The 12,828-nt window shown below is 38.8% G+C and overlaps 1 protein-coding gene across 1 annotated transcript in view; it reads right to left on the bottom strand.

Moving 5' to 3' along the window:
* Nucleotides 1–12,828, bottom strand: part of LOC115126151 (mitochondrial import receptor subunit TOM70-like) — an 80,141-nt gene that overhangs the window by 66,490 nt on the left and 823 nt on the right. The window lies entirely within an intron of this gene.

Genomic DNA, 12,828 nt, shown 5'->3' with positions numbered 1-12,828 from the left:
ACTCCCCGTATATAAACCATGTTATTACCTGGTACTCCCCATATATAACCATGTTATTACCTGGTACTCCCATATATAACCATGTTATTACCTGGTACTCCCCGTATATAACCATGTTATTACCTGGTACTCCCCGTATATACCATGTTATTACCTGGTACTCCCCGTATATAACCATGTTATTATCCTGTATATAACCATGTTATTACCTGGTACTCCCATATATATAACCATGTTATTACCTGGTACTCCCGTATATAACCATGTTATTACCTGGTACTCCCCATGTTATTACCTACTCCTGTTATTACCTGGTACTCCCCGTATATATAACCATGTTATTACCTGGTACTCCCCGTATATATAACCATGTTATTACCTGGTACTCCCCGTATATAACCATGTTATTACCTGGTACTCCCCGTATATAACCATGTTATTACCTGGTACTCCCCGTATATATAACCATGTTATTACCTGGTACTCCCCGTATATATAACCATGTTATTACCTGGTACTCCCCGTATATATAACCATGTTATTACCTGGTACTCCCCTGTATATATATAGCCATGTTATTACCTGGTACTCCCCGTATATAACCATGTTATTACCTCCCTGTATATAACCATGTTATTACCTGGTACTCCCTGTATATAGCCATGTTATTACCTCCCTGTATATAGCCATGTTATTACCTGGTACTCCCCGTATATAACCATGTTATTACCTCCCTGTATATAGCCATGTTATTACCTAGTACTCCCCGTATATAACCATGTTATTACCTGGTACTCCCCATATATAGCCATGTTATTACCTGGTACTCCCCGTATATAGCCATGTTATTACCTGGTACTCCCCGTATATAGCCATGTTATTACCTGGTACTCCCCGTATATAACCATGTTATTACCTCCCTGTATATAACCATGTTATTACCTGGTACTCCCCGTATATAGCCATGTTATTACCTGGTACTCCCCGTATATAACCATGTTATTACCTCCCTGTATATAACCATGTTATTACCTGGTACTCCCTGTATATAGCCATGTTATTACCTGGTACTCCCTGTATATAGCCATGTTATTACCTCCCTGTATATAGCCATGTTATTACCTGGTACTCCCCGTATATAACCATGTTATTACCTCCCTGTATATAGCCATGTTATTACCTAGTACTCCCCGTATATAACCATGTTATTACCTGGTACTCCCCGTATATATAGCCATGTTATTACCTGGTACTCCCCGTATATATAACCATGTTATTACCTGGTACTCCCCGTATATATAACCATGTTATTACCTGGTACTCCCCGTATATATAACCATGTTATTACCTGGTACTCCCCGTATATATATAACCATGTTATTACCTGGTACTCCCCGTATATATATAACCATGTTATTACCTGGTACTCCCCGTATATATATAACCATGTTATTACCTGGTACTCCCCGTATATATATAGCCATGTTATTACCTGGTACTCCCCGTATATAGCCATGTTATTACCTGGTACTCCCCGTATATAGCCATGTTATTACCTGGTACTCCCCGTATATAACCATGTTATTACCTCCCTGTATATAACCATGTTATTACCTGGTACTCCCCGTATATAGCCATGTTATTACCTGGTACTCCCCGTATATAACCATGTTATTACCTCCCTGTATATAACCATGTTATTACCTGGTACTCCCTGTATATAGCCATGTTATTACCTGGTACTCCCTGTATATAGCCATGTTATTACCTGGTACTCCCCGTATATAACCATGTTATTACCTCCCTGTATATAGCCATGTTATTACCTAGTACTCCCCGTATATAACCATGTTATTACCTGGTACTCCCCGTATATAGCCATGTTATTACCTGGTACTCCCCGTATATATAGCCATGTTATTACCTGGTACTCCCCGTATATATAGCCATGTTATTACCTGGTACTCCCCGTATATATACCATGTTATTACCTGGTACTCCGTATATATAACCATGTTATTACCTGGTACTCCCGATATATAACCATGTTATTACCTGGTACTCCCCATGTTATTACCTGGTATATAGCCATGTTATTACCTGGTACTCCCGTATATAACCATGTTATTACCTGGTCCTGTATATAACCATGTTATTACCTGGTACTCCTGTATATAGCCATGTTATTACCTCCCTGTATATAGCCATGTTATTACCTGGTACTCCCTCCGTATATAACCATGTTATTACCTCCTGTATATAGCCATGTTATTACCTAGTACTCCCCGTATATAACCATGTTATTACCTGGTACTCCCCATATATAGCCATGTTATTACCTGGTACTCCCGTATATAGCCATGTTATTACCTGGTACTCCCGTATATAGCCATGTTATTACCTGGTACTCCCCGTATATAACCATGTTATTACCTCCCTGTATATAACCATGTTATTACCTGGTACTCCCCTGTATATAGTATATAGCCATGTTATTACCTGGTACTCCCGTATATAACCATGTTATTACCTCCCTGTATATAACCATGTTATTACCTGGTACTCCCTGTATATAGCCATGTTATTACCTGGTACTCCTGTATATAGCCATGTTATTACCTCCCTGTATATATAACCATGTTATAACCTGTTATTACCTCCTGTATATAGCCATGTTATTACCTAGTACTCCCCGTATATATAACCATGTTATTACCTGGTACTCCCCATATATATAGCCATGTTATTACCTGGTACTCCCCCATATATAGCCATGTTATTACCTGGTACTCCCCGTATATATATAACCATGTTATTACCTGGTACTCCCCGTATATATATTACCTGGTATGTATATATAACCATGTTATTACCTGGTACCCCGTATATATATAACCATGTTATTACCTGGTACTCCCCGTATATATATAACCATGTTATTACCTGGTACTCCCGTATATATATAACCATGTTATTACCTGGTACTCCCGTATATATATATATAGCCATGTTATTACCTGGTACTCCCCGTATATAGCCATGTTATTACCTGGTACTATCCCTGTATATAGCCATGTTATTACCTGGTACTCCCCGTATATAACCATGTTATTACCTGGTACTGTATATAACCATGTTATTACCTGGTACTCCCGTATATAGCCATGTTATTACCTGGTACTCCCTGTATATAACCATCCCTCTCCTGTATATAACCATGTTATTACCTGGTACTCCCTGTATATAACCATGTTATTACCTGGTACTCCTGTATATAACCATGTTATTACCTGGTACTCCCCGTATATAACTGTTATTACTCCCTGTATATAGCCATGTTATTACCTGTACTCCCCCCTGTACTCCTGGTACTCCCCTGTTATAGCCATGTTATTACCTGGTACTCCCCTCCGTATATATAACCATGTTATTACCTGGTACTCCCTATATATATAACCATGTTATTACCTGGTACTCCTGTATATATAACCATGTTATTACCTGGTACTCCCCGTATATATATAACCATGTTATTACCATGTTATATAGCCATGGGTACTCCCCGTATATAACCATGTTATTACCTCCTGTATATAACCATGTTATTACCTGGTACTCCTGTATATAGCCATGTTATTACCTCCTCCTGTATATAGCCATGTTATTACCTGGTACTCCCGTATATAACCATGTTATACCTCCTGTATATAGCCATGTTATTACCTAGTACTCCCCCATGTTATTACCTACTCCCCATATATAACCATGTTATTACCTGGTACTCCCCCATGTTATATATATATAGCCATGTTATTACCTGGTACTCCCCGTATATAACCATGTTATACCTCCCTGTATATAACCATGTTATTACCTGGTACTCCCCGTATATATAACCATGTTATTACCTGGTACTCCCCCGTATATATATATAATAACTCCCTGTATATATAAACCATGTTATTACCTGGTACTCCTGTATATAGCCATGTTATTACCTGGTACTCCCGTATATACCATGTTATTACCTCCTGTATAACCATGTTATTACCTCCTGGTACTCCATGTTATTACCTGTATATATATATAACCATGTTATTACCTGGTACTCCCGTATATATAACCATGTTATTACCTGGTACTCCCGTATATATAACCATGTTATTACCTGGTACTCCCGTATATATATATAACCATGTTATTACCTGGTACTCCCCGTATATATATATAACCATGTTATTACCTGGTACTCCCCGTATATATATATATAACCATGTTATTACCTGGTACTCCCCGTATATATATATATAACCATGTTATTACCTGGTACTCCCCGTATATATATATAACCATGTTATTACCTGGTACTCCCCGTATATATATATAACCATGTTATTACCTGGTACTCCCGTATATATATATAACCATGTTATTACCTGGTACTCCCGTATATATATATATAACCATGTTATTACCTGGTACTCCCCGTATATATATATAACCATGTTATTACCTGGTACTCCCGTATATATATATAACCATGTTATTACCTGGTACTCCCCGTATATATATAATAACCATGTTATTACCTGGTACTCCCCGTATATATATATAACCATGTTATTACCTGGTACTCCCGTATATATATAACCATGTTATTACCTGGTACTCCCCGTATATATATATAACCATGTTATTACCTGGTACTCCCCGTATATATATATAACCATGTTATTACCTGGTACTCCCCGTATATATATATAACCATGTTATTACCTGGTACTCCCCGTATATATATATAACCATGTTATTACCTGGTACTCCCCGTATATATATATAACCATGTTATTACCTGGTACTCCCGTATATATATATAACCATGTTATTACCTGGTACTCCCGTATATATATATATAACCATGTTATTACCTGGTACTCCCGTATATATATATATAACCATGTTATTACCTGGTACTCCCCGTATATATATATAACCATGTTATTACCTGGTACTCCCGTATATATATATAACCATGTTATTACCTGGTACTCCCCGTATATATATATAACCATGTTATTACCTGGTACTCCCGTATATATATATAACCATGTTATTACCTGGTACTCCCGTATATATATATAACCATGTTATTACCTGGTACTCCCTATATATATATAACCATGTTATTACCTGGTACTCCCGTATATATATATAACCATGTTATTACCTGGTACTCCCCGTATATATATATAACCATGTTATTACCTGGTACTCCCCGTATATATATATAACCATGTTATTACCTGGTACTCCCCGTATATATATAAAACCATGTTATTACCTGGTACTCCCCGTATATATATAAAACCATGTTATTACCTGGTACTCCCCGTATATATATAAAACCATGTTATTACCTGGTACTCCCCGTATATATATATAACCATGTTATTACCTGGTACTCCCCGTATATATATATAACCATGTTATTACCTGGTACTCCTGTATATATATAACCATGTTATTACCTGGTACTCCCCGTATATATATATAACCATGTTATTACCTGGTACTCCCCGTATATATATATAACCATGTTATTACCTGGTACTCCCCGTATATATATATAACCATGTTATTACCTGGTACTCCCCTTATATATATATAACCATGTTATTACCTGGTACTCCCCGTATATATATATAACCATGTTATTACCTGGTACTCCCCGTATATATATATAACCATGTTATTACCTGGTACTCCGTATATATATATATAACCATGTTATTACCTGGTACTCCCCGTATATATATATAACCATGTTATTACCTGGTACTCCCCGTATATATATATAACCATGTTATTACCTGGTACTCCCCGTATATATATAACCATGTTATTACCTGGTACTCCCCGTATATATATAACCATGTTATTACCTGGTACTCCCCGTATATATATAACCATGTTATTACCTGGTACTCCCCGTATATATATAACCATGTTATTACCTGGTACTCCCCGTATATATATAACCATGTTATTACCTGGTACTCCCCGTATATATATAACCATGTTATTACCTGGTACTCCCCGTATATATATAACCATGTTATTACCTGGTATATATATATACCATGTTATTACCTGGTACTCCCCGTATATATAACCATGTTATTACCTGGTACTCCCCGTATATAACCATGTTATTACCTGGTACTCCCCGTATATAACCATGTTATTACCTGGTACTCCCCGTATATAACCATGTTATTACCTGGTACTCCCCGTATATAACCATGTTATTACCTGGTACCCCCGTATATAACCATGTTATTACCTGGTACTCCCCGTATATAACCATGTTATTACCTGGTACTCCCCGTATATAACCATGTTATTACCTGGTACTCCCCGTATATAACCATGTTATTACCTGGTACTCCCCGTATATAACCATGTTATTACCTGGTACCCCCTGTATATAACCATGTTATTACCTGGTACCCCCTGTATATAACCATGTTATTACCTGGTACCCCCTGTATATAACCATGTTATTACCTGGTACCCCCTGTATATAGCCATGTTATTACCTGGTACCCCCTGTATATAGCCATGTTATTACCTGGTACTCCCCGTATATAACCATGTTATTACCTGGTACTCCCTGTATATAGCCATGTTATTACCTGGTACTCCCTGTATATAGCCATGTTATTACCTGGTACTCCCTGTATATAGCCATGTTATTACCTGGTACTCCCCGTATATAGCCATGTTATTACCTGGTACTCCCTGTACATAGCCATGTAGTGATTGAATTAATAGGGCTCCCGAGTGGAGCAGCGGTCTAAGTCACTGATTCACAGTGCTAGAGGCGTCACTACAGACCCTGGTTCGATCCTGGGCTGTATCACAACCGGCCGTGATCGGGAGTCGCCTAGGACGACACACAATTGGCCCAGCGTCATTCTCGTTAGGGTTTGGCTGGTGTAGACCGTTATTGAACAGGCAGTTAACCCACTGTTCCTAGACCAGTCAACCCACTGTTCCTAGACCAGTCAACCCACTGTTCCTAGACCAGTCAACCCACTGTTCCTAGACCAGTTAACCCACTGTTCCTAGACCAGTCAACCCACTGTTCCTAGACCAGTCAACCCACTGTTCCTAGACCAGTCAACCCACTGTTCCTAGACCAGTTAACCCACTGTTCCTAGACCAGTTAACCCACTGTTCCTAGACCAGTTAACCCACTGTTCCTAGACCAGTTAACCCACTGTTCCTAGACCAGTCAACCCACTGTTCCTAGACCAGTCAACCCACTGTTCCTAGACCAGTCAACCCACTGTTCCTAGACCAGTCAACCCACTGTTCCTAGACCAGTCAACCCACTGTTCCTAGACCAGTCAACCCACTGTTCCTAGACCAGTTAACAACCCAACCCACTGTTCCTAGACCAGTCAACCCACTGTTCCTAGACCAGTTAACCCACTGTTCCTAGACCAGTTAACCCACTGTTCCTAGACCAGTTAACCCACTGTTCCTAGACCAGTTAACCCACTGTTCCTAGGCCGTCATTGAAAATAAGAATGTGTTCTTAACTGACTTGCCTAGTCAAATAAAGTTTAAATTAAATAAATAGATTTACCCTACAGCCTACAGTAACAAATTAATTCAAATACCTAAAACCCTTCAGCAACACAACCAAAATATATATATAAGGCATATAGTGCCTTCGGAAAGTATTCAGACCTCTAGACTTGTTCCACATTGTTACATTACAGCCTTATTCTAAAATGTATTAAATAAAAACAACTCCACACACAACACCCCATAAGGACAAAGCAAAAACAGGTTTTTAGAAATGTATTGCAAAAAAAAACCTGAAATACAATAATGAAAACCTGCTCCAGAGAGCTCAGGACCTCAGACTGGGGCGAAGGTTCACCTTACAACAGGACAATGACCCTAAGCACACAGCCAAGATAACGCAGGAGCAATCTCGGGACAAGTCTCTGAATGTGCTTGAGTGGCCCAGCCAGACCCCGGACTTGAACCCGGTCTAACATCTCTGGAAAGACCTAAAATAGCTGTGCAGCAATGCTCCCCATCCAACCTGACGGAGCTTGAGAGGTTCTGCAGAGAAGAATGGAAGAAAGTCCCCAAATACAGGTGTGTCAAGCTTGTACCGTCATACCAAAGAAGACTTGAGGCTGTAATCACAGCCAAAAGTGCTTCCACAAAGAACTGAGTAAAGGGTCTGAATACTTATGTAAATGTAATATTTCAGTTGGATTTATTTTGATTAATTACCAAACTTTTTTTTATTTTTTACTGTTTTTGCTTTGTCATTATGGGGTATTGTGATGTCATTATGGAGTATTGTGATGTCATTATGGGGTATTGTGATGTCATTATGGGGTATTGTGATGTCATTATGGGGTATTGTGATGTCATTATGGGGTATTGTGTGTAGATTGATGAGGAGAAAAATGATTTAATCAATTTTAGAATAAGGCTGTAACATAAAAAAAAATAGTAAAAAGTCAAGGGGTCTGAATACTGTTAGAACGCCCTGTATTTGTTATACTGTTAGAACGCCCTGTATTTGTTATACTGTTAGAACGCCCTGTATTTGTTATACTGTTAGAACGCCCTGTATTTGTTATACTGTTAGAACGCCCTGTATTTGTTATACTGTTAGAACGCCCTGTATTTGTTATACCGTTAGAACGCCCTGTATTTGTTATACCGTTAGAACGCCCTGTATTTGTTATACCGTTAGAACGCCCTGTATTTGTTATACTGTTAGAACGCCCTGTATTTGTTATACTGTTAGAACGCCCTGTATTTGTTATACTGTTAGAACGCCCTGTATTTGTTATACTGTTAGAACGCCCTGTATTTGTTATACTGTTAGAACGCCCTGTATTTGTTATACTGTTAGAACGCCCTGTATTTGTTATACTGTTAGAACGCCCTGTATTTGTTATACTGTTAGAACGCCCTGTATTTGTTATACTGTTAGAACGCCCTGTATTTGTTATACCGTTAGAACGCCCTGTATTTGTTATACCGTTAGAACGCCCTGTATTTGTTATACCGTTAGAACGCCCTGTATTTGTTATACCGTTAGAACGCCCTGTATTTGTTATACCGTTAGAACGCCCTGTATTTGTTATACCGTTAGAACGCCCTGTATTTGTTATACTGTTAGAACGCCCTGTATTTGTTATACTGTTAGAACGCCCTGTATTTGTTATACTGTTAGAATACTGTTAGAACCCTGTATTTGTTATACTGTTAGAACGCCCTGTATTTGTTATACCGTTAGAACGCCCTGTATTTGTTATACCGTTAGAACGCCCTGTATTTGTTATACCGAACGCCCTGTATTTGTTATACCGTTAGAACACCCTGTATTTGTTATACCGTTAGAACGCCCTGTATTTGTTATACTGTTAGAACGCCCTGTATTTGTTATACTGTTAGAACGCCCTGTATTTGTTATACTGTTAGAACGCCCTGTATTTGTTATACTGTTAGAACGCCCTGTATTTGTTATACTGTTAGAACGCCCTGTATTTGTTATACTGTTAGAACGCCCTGTATTTGTTATACTGTTAGAACGCCCTGTATTTGTTATATGTTAGAACGCCCTGTTTATACTGTTAGAATGCCCTGTATTTGTTATACCGTTAGAACGCCCTGTATTTGTTATACTGTTAGAACGCCCTGTATTTGTTATACTGTTAGAACGCCCTGTATTTGTTATACTGTTAGAATGCCCTGTATTTGTTATACTGTTAGAACGCCCTGTATTTGTTATACTGAGGAGAATGCCCTGTATTTGTTATACTGTTAGAACGCCCTGTATTTGTTATACTGTTAGAACGCCCTGTATTTGTTATACTGTTAGAACGCCCTGTATTTGTTATACTGTTAGAACGCCCTGTATTTGTTATACTGAGGAGAATGCCCTGTATTTGTTATACTGTTAGAACGCCCTGTATTTGTTATACTGTTAGAACGCCCTGTATTTGTTATACTGTTAGAACGCCCTGTATTTGTTATACTGTTAGAACGCCCTGTATTTGTTATACTGTTAGAACGCCCTGTATTTGTTATACTGTTAGAATGCCCTGTATTTGTTATACTGTTAGAACGCCCTGTATTTGTTATACTGTTAGAACGCCCTGTATTTGTTATACCGTTAGAACGTCCTGTATTTGTTATACCGTTAGAATGCCCTGTATTTGTTATACTGTTAGAATGCCCTGTATTTGTTATACCGTTAGAATGCCCTGTATTTGTTATACTGTTAGAACGCCCTGTATTTGTTATACTGTTAGAACGCCCTGTATTTGTTATACTGTTAGAACGCCCTGTATTTGTTATACTGTTAGAATGCCCTGTATTTGTTATACTGTTAGAACGCCCTGTATTTGTTATACTGTTAGAATGCAATGGTTCAGAACAGGATTGCTAGATGCCGAGCCTCCCGGTCAAAGTTCAACAAAGATCCAGCAACAACAAAAAAGGACCATATGCATTTCAGGTAGAATAACAAACCAATGTTCATCTACCAGGACAAATGAGCTATTAAATGGCAAGCTAGCTAAATGACCATGAATGTTTCATGTGTATTTGACATTCCCCTAAATTAAATACAGTTGGTTCACAGTTGACATGTTAGTAATTTAGCAGATCTTATCCAGTATGCATCTTTATATATAGTTTTCACATACAAACTTGATCTGTCCAAACTCGCAAAAATAACATGGTCATTGTGGTAGAACGTATATATTGATTAGCGATGGTCTATTATATTAACCTGACTATCCACAATAATCACATTATTGTGTGCACGTGACTCAACTCTTCCTATTTCGCAACAAAGCATCCTTCACTCAATGCTGCCAAACATACCCTCGTAAAACTGACCATCCTACCGATCCTCGACTTTGGCGATGTCATTTACAAAATAGCCTCCAACACTCTACTCAGTAAATTGGATGCAGTTTATCACAGTGCCATCCGTATTGTCACCAAAGCCCCATACACTACCCACCATTGCGACCTGTACGTTCTCGTTGGCTGCCCCTCACTACATATTCGTCGCCAAACCCACTGGCTCCAGGTAACCTACAAGTCTTTGCTAGGTAAAGCACCGCCTTATCTCAGCTCACTGGTCACCATAGCAGCACCTACCTGTAGCACGCACTCTAGCAGGCATATCTCACTGGTCATCCCCAAAGCCAACACCTCGTTTGGCCGCCTTTCCTTCCAGTTCTCTGCTGCCAATGACTGGAACAAACTGCAAAAATCCCTGAAGCTGGAGACTCACATCTCCCTCACTAACTTTAAGCATCAGCTGTCAGAGCAGCTCACAGATCACTGCACCTGTACACAGCCCATCTGTAAACAGCCCATCCAACTACCTCATCCTCATATTGTATTTATTTATTCATCTTGCTCCTTTGCACACCAGTATCTCTACTTGCACATTCATCTTCTGCACATCTATCACTCCAGTGTTTAATTGGTATATTGTAATTACTTCACCATCATGGCCTATTTATTCCCTCACCTCCCTTATCTCACCTCATTTACACACACTGTTTATAGACTTTTTCTATTGTATTATTGACTGTATGTTTGTTTTACTCCCTGTGTAACTCTGTGTTGTTGTTTTACTCCCTGTGTAACTCTGTGTTGTTGTTTTACTCCCTGTGTAACTCTGTGTTGTTTGTGCTGCACTGCTATGCTTTATCTTGGTCAGGTCACAGTTGTAAATGGGAACTTGTTCTCAACTAGCCTACCTGGTTAAATAAAGGTGTTCTCAACTAGCCTACCTGGTTAAATAAAGGTGTTCTCAACTAGCCTACCTGGTTAAATAAAGGTGTTCTCAACTAGCCTACCTGGTTAAATAAAGGTGTTCTCAACTAGCCTACCTGGTTAAATAAAGGTGTTCTCAACTAGCCTACCTGGTTAAATAAAGGTGTTCTCAACTAGCCTACCTGGTTAAATAAAGGTGTTCTCAACTAGCCTACCTGGTTAAATAAAGGTGTTCTCAACTAGCCTACCTGGTTAAATAAAGGTGTTCTCAACTAGCCTACCTGGTTAAATAAAGGTGTTCTCAACTGGCCTACCTGGTTAAATAAAGGTGTTCTCAACTAGCCTACCTGGTTAAATAAAGGTGTTCTCAACTAGCCTACCTGGTTAAATGAAGGTGTTCTCAACTAGCCTACCTGGTTAAATAAAGGTGTTCTCAACTAGCCTACCTGGTTAAATAAAGGTGTTCTCAACTAGCCTACCTGGTTAAATAAAGGTGTTCTCAACTAGCCTACCTGGTTAAATAAAGGTGTTCTCAACTGGCCTACCTGGTTAAATGAAGGTGTTCTCAACTAGCCTACCTGGTTAAATAAAGGTGTTCTCAACTAGCCTACCTGGTTAAATAAAGGTGTTCTCAACTAGCCTACCTGGTTAAATAAAGGTGTTCTCAACTAGCCTACCTGGTTAAATAAAGGTGTTCTCAACTAGCCTACCTGGTTAAATAAAGGTGTTCTCAACTAGCCTACCTGGTTAAATAAAGGTGTTCTCAACTAGCCTACCTGGTTAAATAAAGGTGTTCTCAACTAGCCTACCTGGTTAAATAAAGGTGTTCTCAACTAGCCTACCTGGTTAAATAAAGGTGTTCTCAACTAGCCTACCTGGTTAAATAAAGGTGAAATAAAAAATGTGGCTAACCATGAACGGTTGGGGTCGGTAACTTCTGGCAAGATAACTAGCCAACAGTAACAAAGCTAGTTTGGCAACTCA

This window comes from Oncorhynchus nerka, linkage group LG25 (assembly GCF_034236695.1).
Source record: "Oncorhynchus nerka isolate Pitt River linkage group LG25, Oner_Uvic_2.0, whole genome shotgun sequence".
Taxonomy (NCBI): Eukaryota; Metazoa; Chordata; class Actinopteri; order Salmoniformes; family Salmonidae; genus Oncorhynchus; species Oncorhynchus nerka.
This window is presented reverse-complemented; position numbering and strand designations above follow the sequence as displayed.